The following is a 13380-nucleotide window of genomic DNA, read 5'->3' as shown; positions in this document are numbered from 1 at the left end:
GATCCATCTGTTCCAGGAACTTTTACTTTATCAGGTGCCAAGCCCAGAATTGCCTTTTCTTCTATCTCCTAAACCAATATTGGGTTACCCACTGTCAGATCACAATTTATTAAAGGTGACAGTATTTGTGGTTTGATCAAAATCAGTTTCATCCTAGCGTCCTCCTGAGGTATAAAGTAAATGATAAAATTTACTGAACTGATCATTAATAACCTCAGTCTGCTGAAACCAAGTTATCTCACAGTGCTATTGAAGAAATGAAGTTGGCAGCCTGCTTTGCTTTAATTCTATTTAGGGAGCATTATGGCAGAACATCAGAAATACATCCATTTAATTACCTCTGCATTTTCCCCCCAGAACAAAATCTTTAGAAGACTTCACTGTGCTTAGCTGAGTCTGCTGTATGCAGAGATGTGCTTGTCCAGTAAACTGTGGAAGTCCCATCAATTATCATCCCAGGCACTTTATATCATGTTTATCTTGCCATAATTTACTGAAAAGGAGAGGTCTGCAGCCAAAGATGTGGCTGATTATTTCAAATCGCTGTGTGAGTTTCAGCCATCTTTGCCCCTTCTGTTATTGGCCATTTTCATGCTTTCAGACTTCTCTTTTCCTCTAAAGGCTGAATATTTACAGTGATGTTTACTGTGTGAATACAGTTGAGGTGCATGCTCATTGTTATGTAAAGACCAGCCATAGGGAAGCCTGATCAGCCTCAGGACATTGTACATTGTACTGAGCGAGGGCTTTGGTCCATCTCCGTCAGTATTGTTTACACCAGTAGTGGCCAAACTTGGCCCTCCAGCTGTTCTGGGACTAGTGTTCCCATCATCCCTGACCACTGGTCCCAAAACAGCTGGAGGGCCAAGTTTGGCCACCAGTGGTCTACACTAACTGGCTGTGGCTCTCCAAGGTTTCATTTTTATTTTTATTTTTTGAAAATGATATTTATTGAAGTTTCAAAAAAGGTTACAAAAATAGGAAAAAGAAAAGAAAAAAAAAGAAAAAATACAAAATACAGAAAAGTAAAAGCACTTAAAAACAAATCAATCTTTCCATGTCTTGTCTTTCATTTACTTGTTTCCCTGACCTCCTCACACCTCCCTTTTTTGTATTCCAGTTCAGTTAGCTAATTCAGCAAATCCTTTCCCTCTTTGTTTTTATCCTAATCCTTTAACTTAATATATTGTAACTTTAGATTCTCACCTGTTAACAATCCATTTTTACATACTCCTTTGTAATATTGCTGCTAAAACCACGTAACTTCATTCTGACATCATTCTAACATTCATTAATTTTACAGTATTTCTGTAAATAGTCTTTAAATTTCTTCCGATCTTCTTCCACCAACTCTTCTCCCTGGTCTCGGATTCTGCCAGTCATTTCTGCCAGCCAGTCATTTCCGCCAAGGTTTCAGACCAGGTTCTCCCCCTGTCCTATCTGGAGTTGCCAAGAACCAGCGGCGTAGTTAGCTGCTTGGGAGCCTGCAATGGTGCATGTACCCTGAGCCCATTCCTGGGGGGCAAGGCACTGCGGGATGGGACAGGGTGCGGCAGAATCCCAGTGCCCAAGCCACATTCCACTCCGGGCGTTGCTTTTCCAAGCAGCACAGAGCCTGCAGGGAGTCTGTTTCAGGCAGCAAGGAGTTTGCAACCGCCCAAGCCACCGCGTCACTCCCAGGAAAGGCTCAGGCGCACAGCAGGTCCCGTGGTGAGTGCCACCCACACAGTGCAGTGCACACACGCACCAGCTATGCCTCTGCGAAGGACTGAACCACAGAATCAGAGACTTGTAGAGTTGGAAGCAACCATGAGGGTCATTTACTCCAAGCCCCTGCAATGCAGAAATCCTTTTGCCCAACGTGGGACTCAAGCTCACAGCCCTGACATCAAGAGTCTCATGCTCTACCAAGTGAGCTACCTGTGGGAACCGGGAGAAGAAGAAGAAACAGCAGAAGAAAAGACATTTTCAGTTTTGTCTCCTGCAGCAAAACATCCTGGGCTGATCCTGTCTGCCACTCAACTACAGCCCTTAAGGAGTGGGAATTTTTCTGTCCTTGCAACACATGCCAGCCCAAGGCATTTTTCTGCCTAAGGGAAAGGGAAAGGTATCATGCTCGTCCTATTCTGTTGGGCTGGAAGTTAATTCCTAATTAATTCTGGTGACAAAACAGCAGCTTCCCGTGCACCTGAGGGCAGCAGCCTAGCTTTGGGGGCTCTGTTCTCCAACACCTCATCACCTGCTGCTACCTGAGGCAGCTGCCTCACTGCCTAATGGTTGGGCCGGCCATGTTGTGGTCCTTACAATTCACGCTGCTATTTGCCTCTGTTTGTGCTACTTCCAACCTCCCTCTTCTTGGTTACCTCTGTTTCCCTTGCCTCACAATTTTCTCAAGACCTTCCATCCTCCCTTTATGCATTTGTATTTCATCTCCATCATCCCTGAGGCCCTCTGCTAGTCTTGCACCTTGACAGGATCTGGCTGCCACCTAGAGGCCTGTCTCCTTGCTCTGCCTCCACTGTGGCAGTAGGGCAGCTCAGCCAAATCACTGTCAGAGGTTTCATTTTCATCACCACCTTCACACATCTCAAACTCTTCCCACCATTCAGAGTGCAAGAAGTGTTCCTTTCCGCCATGTCTGCAGGGACTAGAGGAGATCAACTGAAGCTTGCCAGGAGATAACTCTGAAACAAGGAACAGGGAAGCTTTTAAGAGCAAAAGTGACACTATTCAGAAAGCGGACCTCAATTTTGCACCTCTGTTTTTCTGAGAAGGGCTGAAATAGTTGTTTTGCTCATAAATCTGAATGAGAATATAAAGTTATATTGAGGAAAACAAAGGATGTACACTTGCGTTTGGCGTCACAAGGGTATGCAGAGTGTTATTTTGTCTCTATGATAAGGCACCTTTTTAGACAGTATTGCTAACCAGGGTGTACTGATCTTGCCTCCCCCTTTCCCTTACACTTTAAAATGTCGAGAAGCGAATGCCAGCACATAAAGCAACGGATTTATGTTTGCATTCCTTTATACTGCAAGTAATAATGGCTGTGCTGCTAGAAATATCTTGCTCATGGCAGGATTCAATCATTTCAGAGCCAGCAGGTGGAGATGCCTTGGCGCAAGACATGCACCATGCTTTTTTTGTTAGGGTACGTGAGATGCACCAGAGGCAAAGCGAATGTGGAAGATGCACGTCTGCCGAAGCTGAGAGCACAAGGACTTGGCAGAGGAATGAAGTAGGGATTGTTCGGATTGTTCGGAGGAAGAAGGCAAAGCAAAGCAAAGCAAAGCACCTCCCCCCCCTGGCCACAATAGAGGGAAAGAAAACACTGATGATGCCAACTCACAATGACTTGGGCTTTGGGTTCATAGAATCATAGAATCATAGAATCATAGAGTTGGAAGAGACCACAAGGGCCATCGAGTCCAACCCCCTGCCAAGCAGGAAACACCATCAGAGCACTCCTGACATATGGTTGTCAAGCCTCTGCTTAAAGACCTCCAAAGAAGGAGACTCCACCACACTCCTTGGCAGCAAATTCCACTGTCGAACAGCTCTTACTGTCAGGAAGTTCTTCCTAATGTTTAGGTGGAATCTTCTTTCTTGTAGTTTGGCTCCATTGCTCCGTGTCCGCTTCTCAGGAGCAGCAGAAAACAGCCTTTCTCCCTCCTCTATGTGACATCCTTTTATATATTTGAACATGGCTATCATATCACCCCTTAACCTCCTCTTCTCCAGGCTAAACATGCCCAGCTCCCTTAGCCGTTCCTCATAAGGCATCGTTTCCAGGCCTTTGACCATTTTGGTTGCCCTCCTCTGGACACGTTCCAGTTTGTCAGTGTCCTTCTTGAATTGTGGTGCCCAGAACTGGACACAGTACTCCAGGTGAGGTCTGACCAGAGCAGAATACAGTGGCACTATTACTTCCCTTGATCTAGATGCTATACTCCTATTGATGAGGCCCAGAATTGCATTGGCTTTTTTAGCTGCCGCATCACACTGTTGGTTCATGTCAAGTTTGTGGTCAACCAAGACTCCTAGATCCTTTTCACACGTACTGCTCTCAAGCCAGGTGTCACCCATCTTGTATTTGTGCCTCTCATTTTTTTTGCCCAAGTGCAATACTTAACATTCCAGTAACCAAACACATATATACAGACCACCCCAGGCACAATCGCACCAGATGGAAAAGTGCCTGGTGCAAAAAGGGCAACCTTACAGAGCAGGAAGAAATGAAGGCAGCTTTCAGATTAGTGGGGTGGTTGCCCTCATTCTACATCCCCACTGACATTTGAGGTCCCAACAGGTGAAGTGATCTCATCCCTCTCCATGGGGAGTTCCTGCCCCATTTAATATCATCATTTCATCCTTGCAGGAGAATTAGGAAGCCTCCTTAGACAGAAGAAGAGAGTGGCCACAGTATTGCCTCTGAATGCCAATTACAGTACAGTGGACACTCAGGTTGCAAACATGATCCTTGCGGGATACACATTTACAACCCACAGTGGCGCATCTGCGCATGCACGGGTTGCGATTCGGTGCTTCTGCGCATGCGTGACCGCCGAAACCCGGAAGTAACCCGTTCTGGTACTTCCGGGTTTCGGTGGTCCGTAACCCAAAAAAATGCAACCTGAAGCGTCTGTAACCCAAGGTATGACTGTACTGGGAATTACAAGTGGGGAGAGCACTATTTTGCTCAGGTCCTGCTTGCAGGCTTCCTATGGGCATTTGGTTGGCCACTGTGAGAACAGGATGCTGGAGCAGATGGGACTTTGGTCTGGCCCAGTGAAGCTCTCCATATGTTATTACAGCCACTGACCCATCTAATGCAGCACTAGCATACAGTGAACCACAGTTGGCTTCCAGAAGCTGTTCATTCAGAAGGATTATGACCTCTTCTCCACTCTCTTCCCCCAACCTTATAGTGAATACGACATGAATGTCGCGTATCAAATGTAACTGATCTGTAGAAAAGACTTTACAACCTAAAAAAGAGAGACAACACACATGTACTTTTGTAAACCAAGAAAACCTTTAATAAAAAACATTTTTTTTAAAAAAAAAAGAACAAGAAGCATTATCACCTCTGCCCATGGAGGCAGAGCATAGCCATCATCATGGCTAGCAGCCCTTGAAAACCTTGTCCTTCATGAATTTATCCAGACCTCTTTTAAAGCCACCCAAGTTTGTGGCTATCAGTGTGTCCTGTGGGAGCCAGTTCCATTCATTCATTCATTCATTCATTCATTCATTCATTCATTCATTTAGTGTACCACCCTTCATCCATAGATCTTAGGGCAGCTCACAATGTAAAAATACAAAATAAAAACACGAAATACCTAATAAAAACAAGAACAAATTCCCCCATGTGCACACACAAACCAATAAATCCCACTCCCACCACCCGCTCCCACAAATGCTCTGTACAAAGAAGTAGTTTTATTCATTTGTTGTGAATCTTCCATATCCTGAAATGATATGTGAAACAGGCTTTGGAAGTTTGAGACTATAGCAGTGTTTTCACCTACCCTGCCAAAACTCTATGAAAGTTCCCCAAAGGCCAAACTTGTCTCTGATGTAACTCCACTGAAATACTTGCATTTTATATACTGAACTCAGACTTAATTCAAAAGACTTAATAGAAGATAAACATTTCTGGCTGTGTTCAAAATCTTCCCAGAGGACTCCCTAAGCAGAATTGCCAGTGTTGGCTGTGAGATGGGAGAAGCTGTCCCTGAGATCGTGGTGAGTCTTCTTCCTCGTCTGAATTTATTACAATCCATCATGTAAATCGAAATGAACAAGGACCATTAATCCCGAGGTTATTTCTGACACTGTGTGGCCTGTTTTTTGTTTATTGACACCACCAGCCACATGCATTCTGTCCGAGACAATATAGTTCACTGTGTCTGCACATTTGCTTATTCAATGTGATGGAAGATCCACTTTTTACATTTATATTTCATAGCCACAGGGCATATTTTTTTGAGTGCTGTCATTCCTCACTGACATAAGAGAACATTTATGGAAAATGTAAGCAGAAATAATGACTTTGTTGCTATACCCTCATTTTTGACACCAGGATTAGCTCCCAAAGTGGCTAACAATAAAAATCCACACAAAGATGGAACAGAATTGCAATATCCTGGGTGGGGTGCAGGGGGAGTGGGATGCAGACTGAATTCTGTGTTCTTTCCTCTTGGAAGAGGAGGCAGAAGGAACCGCTGATAGAAAATAGCCTTTAACAGCAGTAGGCAAGGCAGAAATTCAGCAGGTAATGCTTCCAGCATTGATGCATCAAAAAGGCTGAGAGATTACACTCTGGTGAATTTCTGTCACTCATAGAGCTATGGAGAGCACAAAAACCATGAGCGGGTAAGGTGCAGCTAAGTAAGGAAGCCACCTTTTCCCCCTGACAGGGTTCTTAGAATTGTAGAGTTGGAGGGGACGCCAAAGGCCATCTAATCCAATCTCCTGCAATACAAGGATGTGCACAGATGCGCACTGCGTCTTAAACAGATGCGCGAAAGGAATAAATGCAACAAGCATGACCTTTCCCAGTATGGAAATGCAATGACAGTTCCACTGGTTGAATTTCAGCCTGCGTACGTGAGAAGCAGCCCACAGGGCCCTTATTATAAGGGTGTGTAAAAAGTTGATGGGGATGACATGATGGAGATTTATTTAAAAATATATATACACAATATGGACAGAGAGCACTGAGAAAATGTGTTTCTTCTTCTATGATAATACTAAGATCCAAGGATTGCCCAATGAATAAATAAATAAAATTAATGTATTACATTTATATCCCACCTTTTTCTCCTAAGAGTTCTCCCACTCCTCACATCAGCCCTGTAACTTGCTTTTAACTTTTCATTATTATATTGTGTGTTTGTTTGTTTGTGTGTTGTATACAGTGGTATATGAATATTGTTTATGAATAAATAAGTGCATGCTCAATAAACAGCTTTTCTGTCTGAAGGAGCCCCTATAGTTTACAGAGCCAGATCTAAATGTAGCATTACATTTTAAGGGAAGATAAGAATGTGTTTAGGTTTTGAAAGTTTACTAACTCAAGCCATGGTTAAATCATCCATTGATCTGCTTTTTACTACTTTCCCTAAAATCTGTGATCCTTTAAACTCAGGGGTGGCAAACCTATAGCTGTCCCATCCAGTTGTTGGGAATGCAATTCCTATCACCCACAGCCAGCATAACCAATGGCCAGGAATGATGGGAGTTGCAGTCTAACAACATCTAGATAGAAGATAACCAGGTTAGCCACCCCTGTTTCAATTGAATTTCTAGTGGCGAAAGCTAGAACCTTACATTGAGCCATGCCCTCTTCCTTGTGTGGCTCTAGTACACAGCTGCTCAAAATGCCTGAATGTGGCTTTTGAACACCTCCTTCCAGAGTCCCTTGTGGTATACATTTTGGTCTAACTGCACTGAGAATATTTGGAAAAATCTCCAAATGCTCATTTGAATTTATCTCAGTTTAATTCATGAACTTCCCCAGGCTAGAGTCAGCCCCAGGGATTATCTTGGAGATCACATTCTGGACCATAGTAATTTGTTGCAGACATAAGGAGCAGAGGGATAAGATGCACTTTAGAGAAACAGAATAGATACCAATAGGATGGACAGATGTGATAAAGAGCAAGGCTGCAGTTAAAAAAAGAAAGTTGAGTAGAAGAAGGAATTTCCGGCGGTGGGTGCTGAACTGCTGTAATGGAACCATCTTCCCTGAGACAGCACCCTCCAGATGTTTTTGACTATAACTCCAACAATTGTGCTGGCTGGTGGGAATTGTAGTCTGACACATCTGGAGGGCACTGGGGTTGGCGAAGAAAATAACATCATGGGAGTCAGAAAGGATGACAGGAAGGTAAGACCAAACAAGCCCTATTAATATCTGCAGGTGTTTAATCATTGTCCTTGTGGTGCAACATGCCTCTAATAATAATATTGGAGGTGACATAGTAGCATAGGCTTTTTAATCTTTGTATACGGCTTAGAAAATTGTGGAATTGTGGGAAACCCGCATGTTTACCATTGGTTTAGCTGCAAATATATCCAAAGTAGAGGGAGAGGATAAGTGTCCCACTTTTAGACCCAAAGGGGTGTACATGGATAACTCTCCCATACTCATCCAGGCCCAGCTTATCCCTTTTATCAAGCAAACGGCCTGGCTATTGATCCATAAGGCCATCAGATCATAGAATCATAGAATCATAGAGTTGGAAGAGACCACAAGGGCCATCGAGTCCAACCCCCTGCCAAGCAGGAAACACCATCAGAGCACTCCTGACATATGGTTGTCAAGCCTCTGCTTAAAGACCTCCAAAGAAGGAGACTCCACCACACTCCTTGGCAGCAAATTCCACTGTCGAACAGCTCTTACTGTCAGGAAGTTCTTCCTAATGTTTAGGTGGAATCTTCTTTCTTGTAGTTTGGATCCATTGCTCCGTGTCCGCTTCTCTGGAGCAGCAGAAAAGAACTTTTCTCCCTCCTCTATGTGACATCCTTTTATATATTTGAACATGGCTATCATATCACCCCTTAACCTCCTCTTCTCCAGGCTAAACATGCCCAGCTCCCTTAGCCGTTCCTCATAAGGCATAGTTTCCAGGCCTTTGACCATTTTGGTTGCCCTCCACCACCACCAATAGCCAGAGAATTGCTGGCTCTTCACTAACTGTTCTGAATGGGAGAAACTGATGGAGTAGGTGGCATACCTTCACCTGCCCCATTCATGGATGATGCAATCAAGCTCTGTGTGCAAAGAGCATTGCTGTGCCATCTGTCTCCACCTATGTGCAGCTTATATTTGAAAATACGCTCAAATATCACAGGAATGCCATAAGCTTCCCCTGATTTGTCCTCCCAAAGGAAAACAAATAAAGGTAAGTGTTGCTGCTGATTTTTGCAGCGGGATTTGCAGCATAATCCTGAAAGAACAAAATGCCGCAGCAGGGAGGCTAGTATCTACACCCAGTTCCAGCTTGATTGCAATATATTTCTGTGACTATAGTACGTTCATGACCTGCATCATGATATCTGTTTGTCACCCACAGTCTTGTAGGCAGGATACTTTTTTAAGAAAAGCTCGTCTCATATTTCATTCCCAGCTGCCCTCCAAATAGCCAGTAAGTTGTCCTTTGTTTAAGCTCAGAAAAAGACACTGACACCAGAGGGATCCATTCTTGAATGCCACGCTGATGGCTTCTCCTTGACACAGACAACCCAGTGTTGTCATTCTCAGCAACACAATTGTCTGTGAGGTGGCCTACCCCAGATATTATCACCCAATGACAGGAGGAGCAAAGGAAGAAACCAATCTTTAGCTGGTGCCTGAAAGTAGTGGATTATTACGCAAAGATGCCATAACAAGCATTATAATAACTTAGGTTATTACTGAGGAAATCGTTTTAGGGCCTATCCACACTTTTTGCCCTGCTCTTTCCAGGAAGAGGTCCACATCCGAGCAGGTTTTTTTCTGAGCATGTTTTGTTGTTGCTGTTGTTTTGTTCCCTCCCCCCCCCCCCAACAAACTTTGCTTGTGAAACCTGCTCTACAAAGCTGAATTGGAGCAAACATCCATTTGAGCTTTCCTGGGATTGATGTTTCCTCCTATTGAGCTTTAAAGAGCGGGCTTTTGCAGGGTGGGTAAGTTCTAGGGCAAAAAAAGGAGACTCTCAGACATGAAGCTTGAAATTACAACCTATGCCTGGAAAGAGCGGAGGAAAGCTCAGGGCCGGTTTGGGGTGCAGGGTTTAACTTTAGAGCAGTGCAGGTGGCTTCCCTGCATAGGGTGTTGAACTGAGGGGGCACAAAATTGAGAAGATCCATTTGGGGGCACCAAATTTTGGGATCACTCAGGGTGCCATATTACCAGCATCCCCCCCCCCCCCGTGTACTAGCATCAGTCAAAACTCTCCACACAAGAAATAGCTGCTTTCAAGCACTAGCTTAAGGTTGATTTCTTTGCTCTGCTACCATTTTTAGTGGTGCCCACATTCTCTCCTGCCTCATGATTAGGGAATAAATAAATCCATCAATTTGGGTGTTTCTTATCTCTCCCCAGTCTTAAATTCAGTTTACTTTGGTTCTGCATGAGTTTGTGATGTTATTTTATTTTTTAAAAAAGTTCCTCATAAGAATTCATCAGCATACTATCATACATTTCTCCCAATACACACATCTTTACATGCAATTTTTCATAATGCACACAATTTTGCAAGCCATTTCCTTTAGCATATTCCCCATTTTTGTATTAGGGCAGCTAGGTGAACAGCAACAGAAGAACACAATAATGATGGGAGTGAAAAGGTCCTTAGCACTTTCCCTTCTGGCCATTTGTCACTTCAAAAATCATTGCACTTCCCACCAGCAGCCTGAAATGGTTTAGGTTTATAGCCAAACCTGCATGTGGCGTTTCATCATGCAACAGGACTTTCCTCTCCTCTCCTCTCCTCTCCTCTCCTTTTATGCCCTCAAAAATTGCTCTGAAGTGCCCTCTAACCTCAGGAAAATATTTCGATGCAAGGGGGACTGCAGAGAAGAGGAGGGGGGAGTTCCACTGCACAAGCAGAAGTCTGCTGCACTAGCAGAATAACAGCCTTGGATACAACTCCTGGGAGTCCCCTATTTGACCCCACATGTAGAAAAGCAGCTTAGGAAAGATAACTGGGCTGAGATATGTCTGGGCAGAAAAGAGTTAAGTAGCCTTCCTCTGCCATTCAGTTCTTTGATCAGACTGGCAGGCTGCTGAGATGACTTTTGATATGTTAAAGAATAAAAAGCAGAGAAAAGTAACACAGAACTTTGTGCAATACCTAATTTGGCCCTGAGCAACCTATCTGGAGTTGTTTTTTATCACTTCCAGAATTGCAGCCACTAAAGCATTTTACTTAATGAGCACACAAATCTAAATAACTTTTATTTATTTTCTTTTAAAAGTCGTTATCTAATATTAATTGCTTCTGAAATGGTTTTCTTTTTTTACTTTGCTTGCAAAATGCTTAGAGTACATAGGGGAAGGCTACCAATAAAGCAGACACAGATATAAAGTAGAACAGGATGATATGGAAGGATTGGAGCAAGAGTAAAAGACATGAAGCACAAGGCCAAATCCTGCTCTGACCATATCAGTGATGGGGGCTCAACTTCTACTACTTCAGGGAACATAACATTTGAATTAATAGAGGATATTACTATTTATTAAATTTATTGGTCACTTTTTTAGACCAAGGTAACTGAAAGCAACTTGCAATATATAAACAAAGGCACGCATTGAGACCAGCATAAAAGAAGAAAACCAAAGGACAATCCTATTTTTAAAGGCAGGATTAAAACAATCCATCCATTCAAGTCTACAGATAATGAGGAGCCAAAGTCCTGGTGGAAATATATATATATATATATATATATATATATATATATATATATATATATTTGCCTGGCGCCTAAAGCTATGGAGTGATGGCATCAAGAGAATCGCCCTGAGGAGAGCATTCCACAAACAAAACTAGGAGAACCTCCCTGGGGAGAGTGTTCCACAAGTTCAGCAAAAGATTCCTGCATTGCAGAGGGTTAGACTAGAGGACCTTTGTGGACCCTTCCAACTCTACAATTCTATGATAAATTTGCCCATCCCTACCCATCAGCCCCAGCCAGCATGGTCAATGGTCAAGGGTGACAGGAGTTACAGTCCATCAATATCTAGAGCACACTATGCTGGGTACCCCTGAGCTAAGCTTTAATCTCCAAATATTGGCAGTGAGGTAGAAGTCTTCAAAGCCAGTGGACAGCCTTTAACATAGAGAGCATAAAGTGTAATAGGAAGACTGGAGATGCTTGGCACAAAAATGGAAGCAAGAAGAATTACCGACGAAAGAAGAATGGCAGATGAAACTGATGGACTATGCAGAATTGGAGAAATTAACAGGAAGGATTCGAAACCTGCGGGACCAGAGATTCTTAGAAGACTGGAGTAAATATACAAATTATTTAAAAAGCAATTGTAATGAACAGATTATGCTAGTAGGACTGCAAGAAGTTTAGTAAGGAAAATTATCTGAAATATTGCAAGAAAGACTATGAGGAGAATTATTAGTTAATGATAATTAAGAGTAATAGAGAAATTAAGAAATGCAAAATAAGTGATAAAGAACGGAAAATCACCAGAGATGTTGACAGAAGTCTAAAATATTGTATAAGACAAGAAGTTATGTTATATGATTGTTGGAAATGATATGTGTGTGTGTGTGTATGTATATATGTGTGTATATATATATATATATATATATATATATATATATATATATGGAATATTGGAGATGCACCAGTTACCCCACATGGCAGAGAAAGGAAGATAAGCAAGATAGGCTGGCTGTTCATACTCGGAAGACAAATGCATTCTAACAGGACCTCCTCCAATGTGCTGCATCATAGCACAGACACAGCATCTGTGAGTAATATTGCGACCTCACATTAATCAAGCATTCACTCCACGCCTGTTTAGAGATGGAAACATAAAACACCAAATATGTTTGCCTGCACACCAACATTTTAACATGAAGGGAAAACACCACAGTTGTGCTGGAGTATATTTAGTCATTTTAACAAGTAGGGGAAGTGTCTAAATGATTCCCCCCCCCCAACCGCCTTCAGTTTCTCTGTACTTCTTTAGAGGTTTTGTTGTTGCTGAATTCCCCCCCCCCCCACACATCCACCAAACACACACACTCTCTCACACACTCACCTATCTCTGGCAATGAAGAATATTCTATCCTACTGAAACTGCAGGGGGAAGCAGAATATAATTACCCAAGTGGGAATTAAGCCAGGATCTCAGCACGAACACCTCCATGCTTTCAAAGAGGGGGAATGTTATAAATCAGGATGCCTGATTTATGCTTCTTTGAAAAGATGTCAGGTCCTGTTGCGTAGTACAGGCTCATAGCATGCAGGGGAAGCAGCCCAGCCCAGCTACGGAAGGAAATGCATATTGGTTTGTCTGCTCCGCTATGTGTGAAGGCAAGACTGGCTCCAGGTTTGTGAAGCCCCCTTGGACATTGATGCCCCTCCTTGACATCAGTGGGCCCTTTCCAGCGAGTGCAGCAACTGGAGCTATGCTTTGTCCAGTGGCTGACCACTAGGCACTTTTAAACTTCCCACAATGGGAAATTCAAAAGGGTTGGAAGCTTCCTGGACCAAATCGCTGCTGTCAGCAATTTAGGAGATGACAACCAGGGGTCCTCATCATCAGTGTACTTAGGTCTTGCCAAGGCACTGGGGCCTCAGCAGCTGCCTGTGCATGTTGGGTACCACTGCTAGGAAAGCATCTTGGGAGGAGAAGGTATGTGGGAG

Source organism: Podarcis pityusensis (assembly GCF_964106645.2).
Source record: "Podarcis pityusensis genome assembly, chromosome: 4".
Lineage (NCBI taxonomy): Eukaryota > Metazoa > Chordata > Lepidosauria > Squamata > Lacertidae > Podarcis > Podarcis pityusensis.
The sequence above is the reverse complement of the archived record's forward strand: the minus strand, read 5'-3'. Positions refer to the sequence as shown.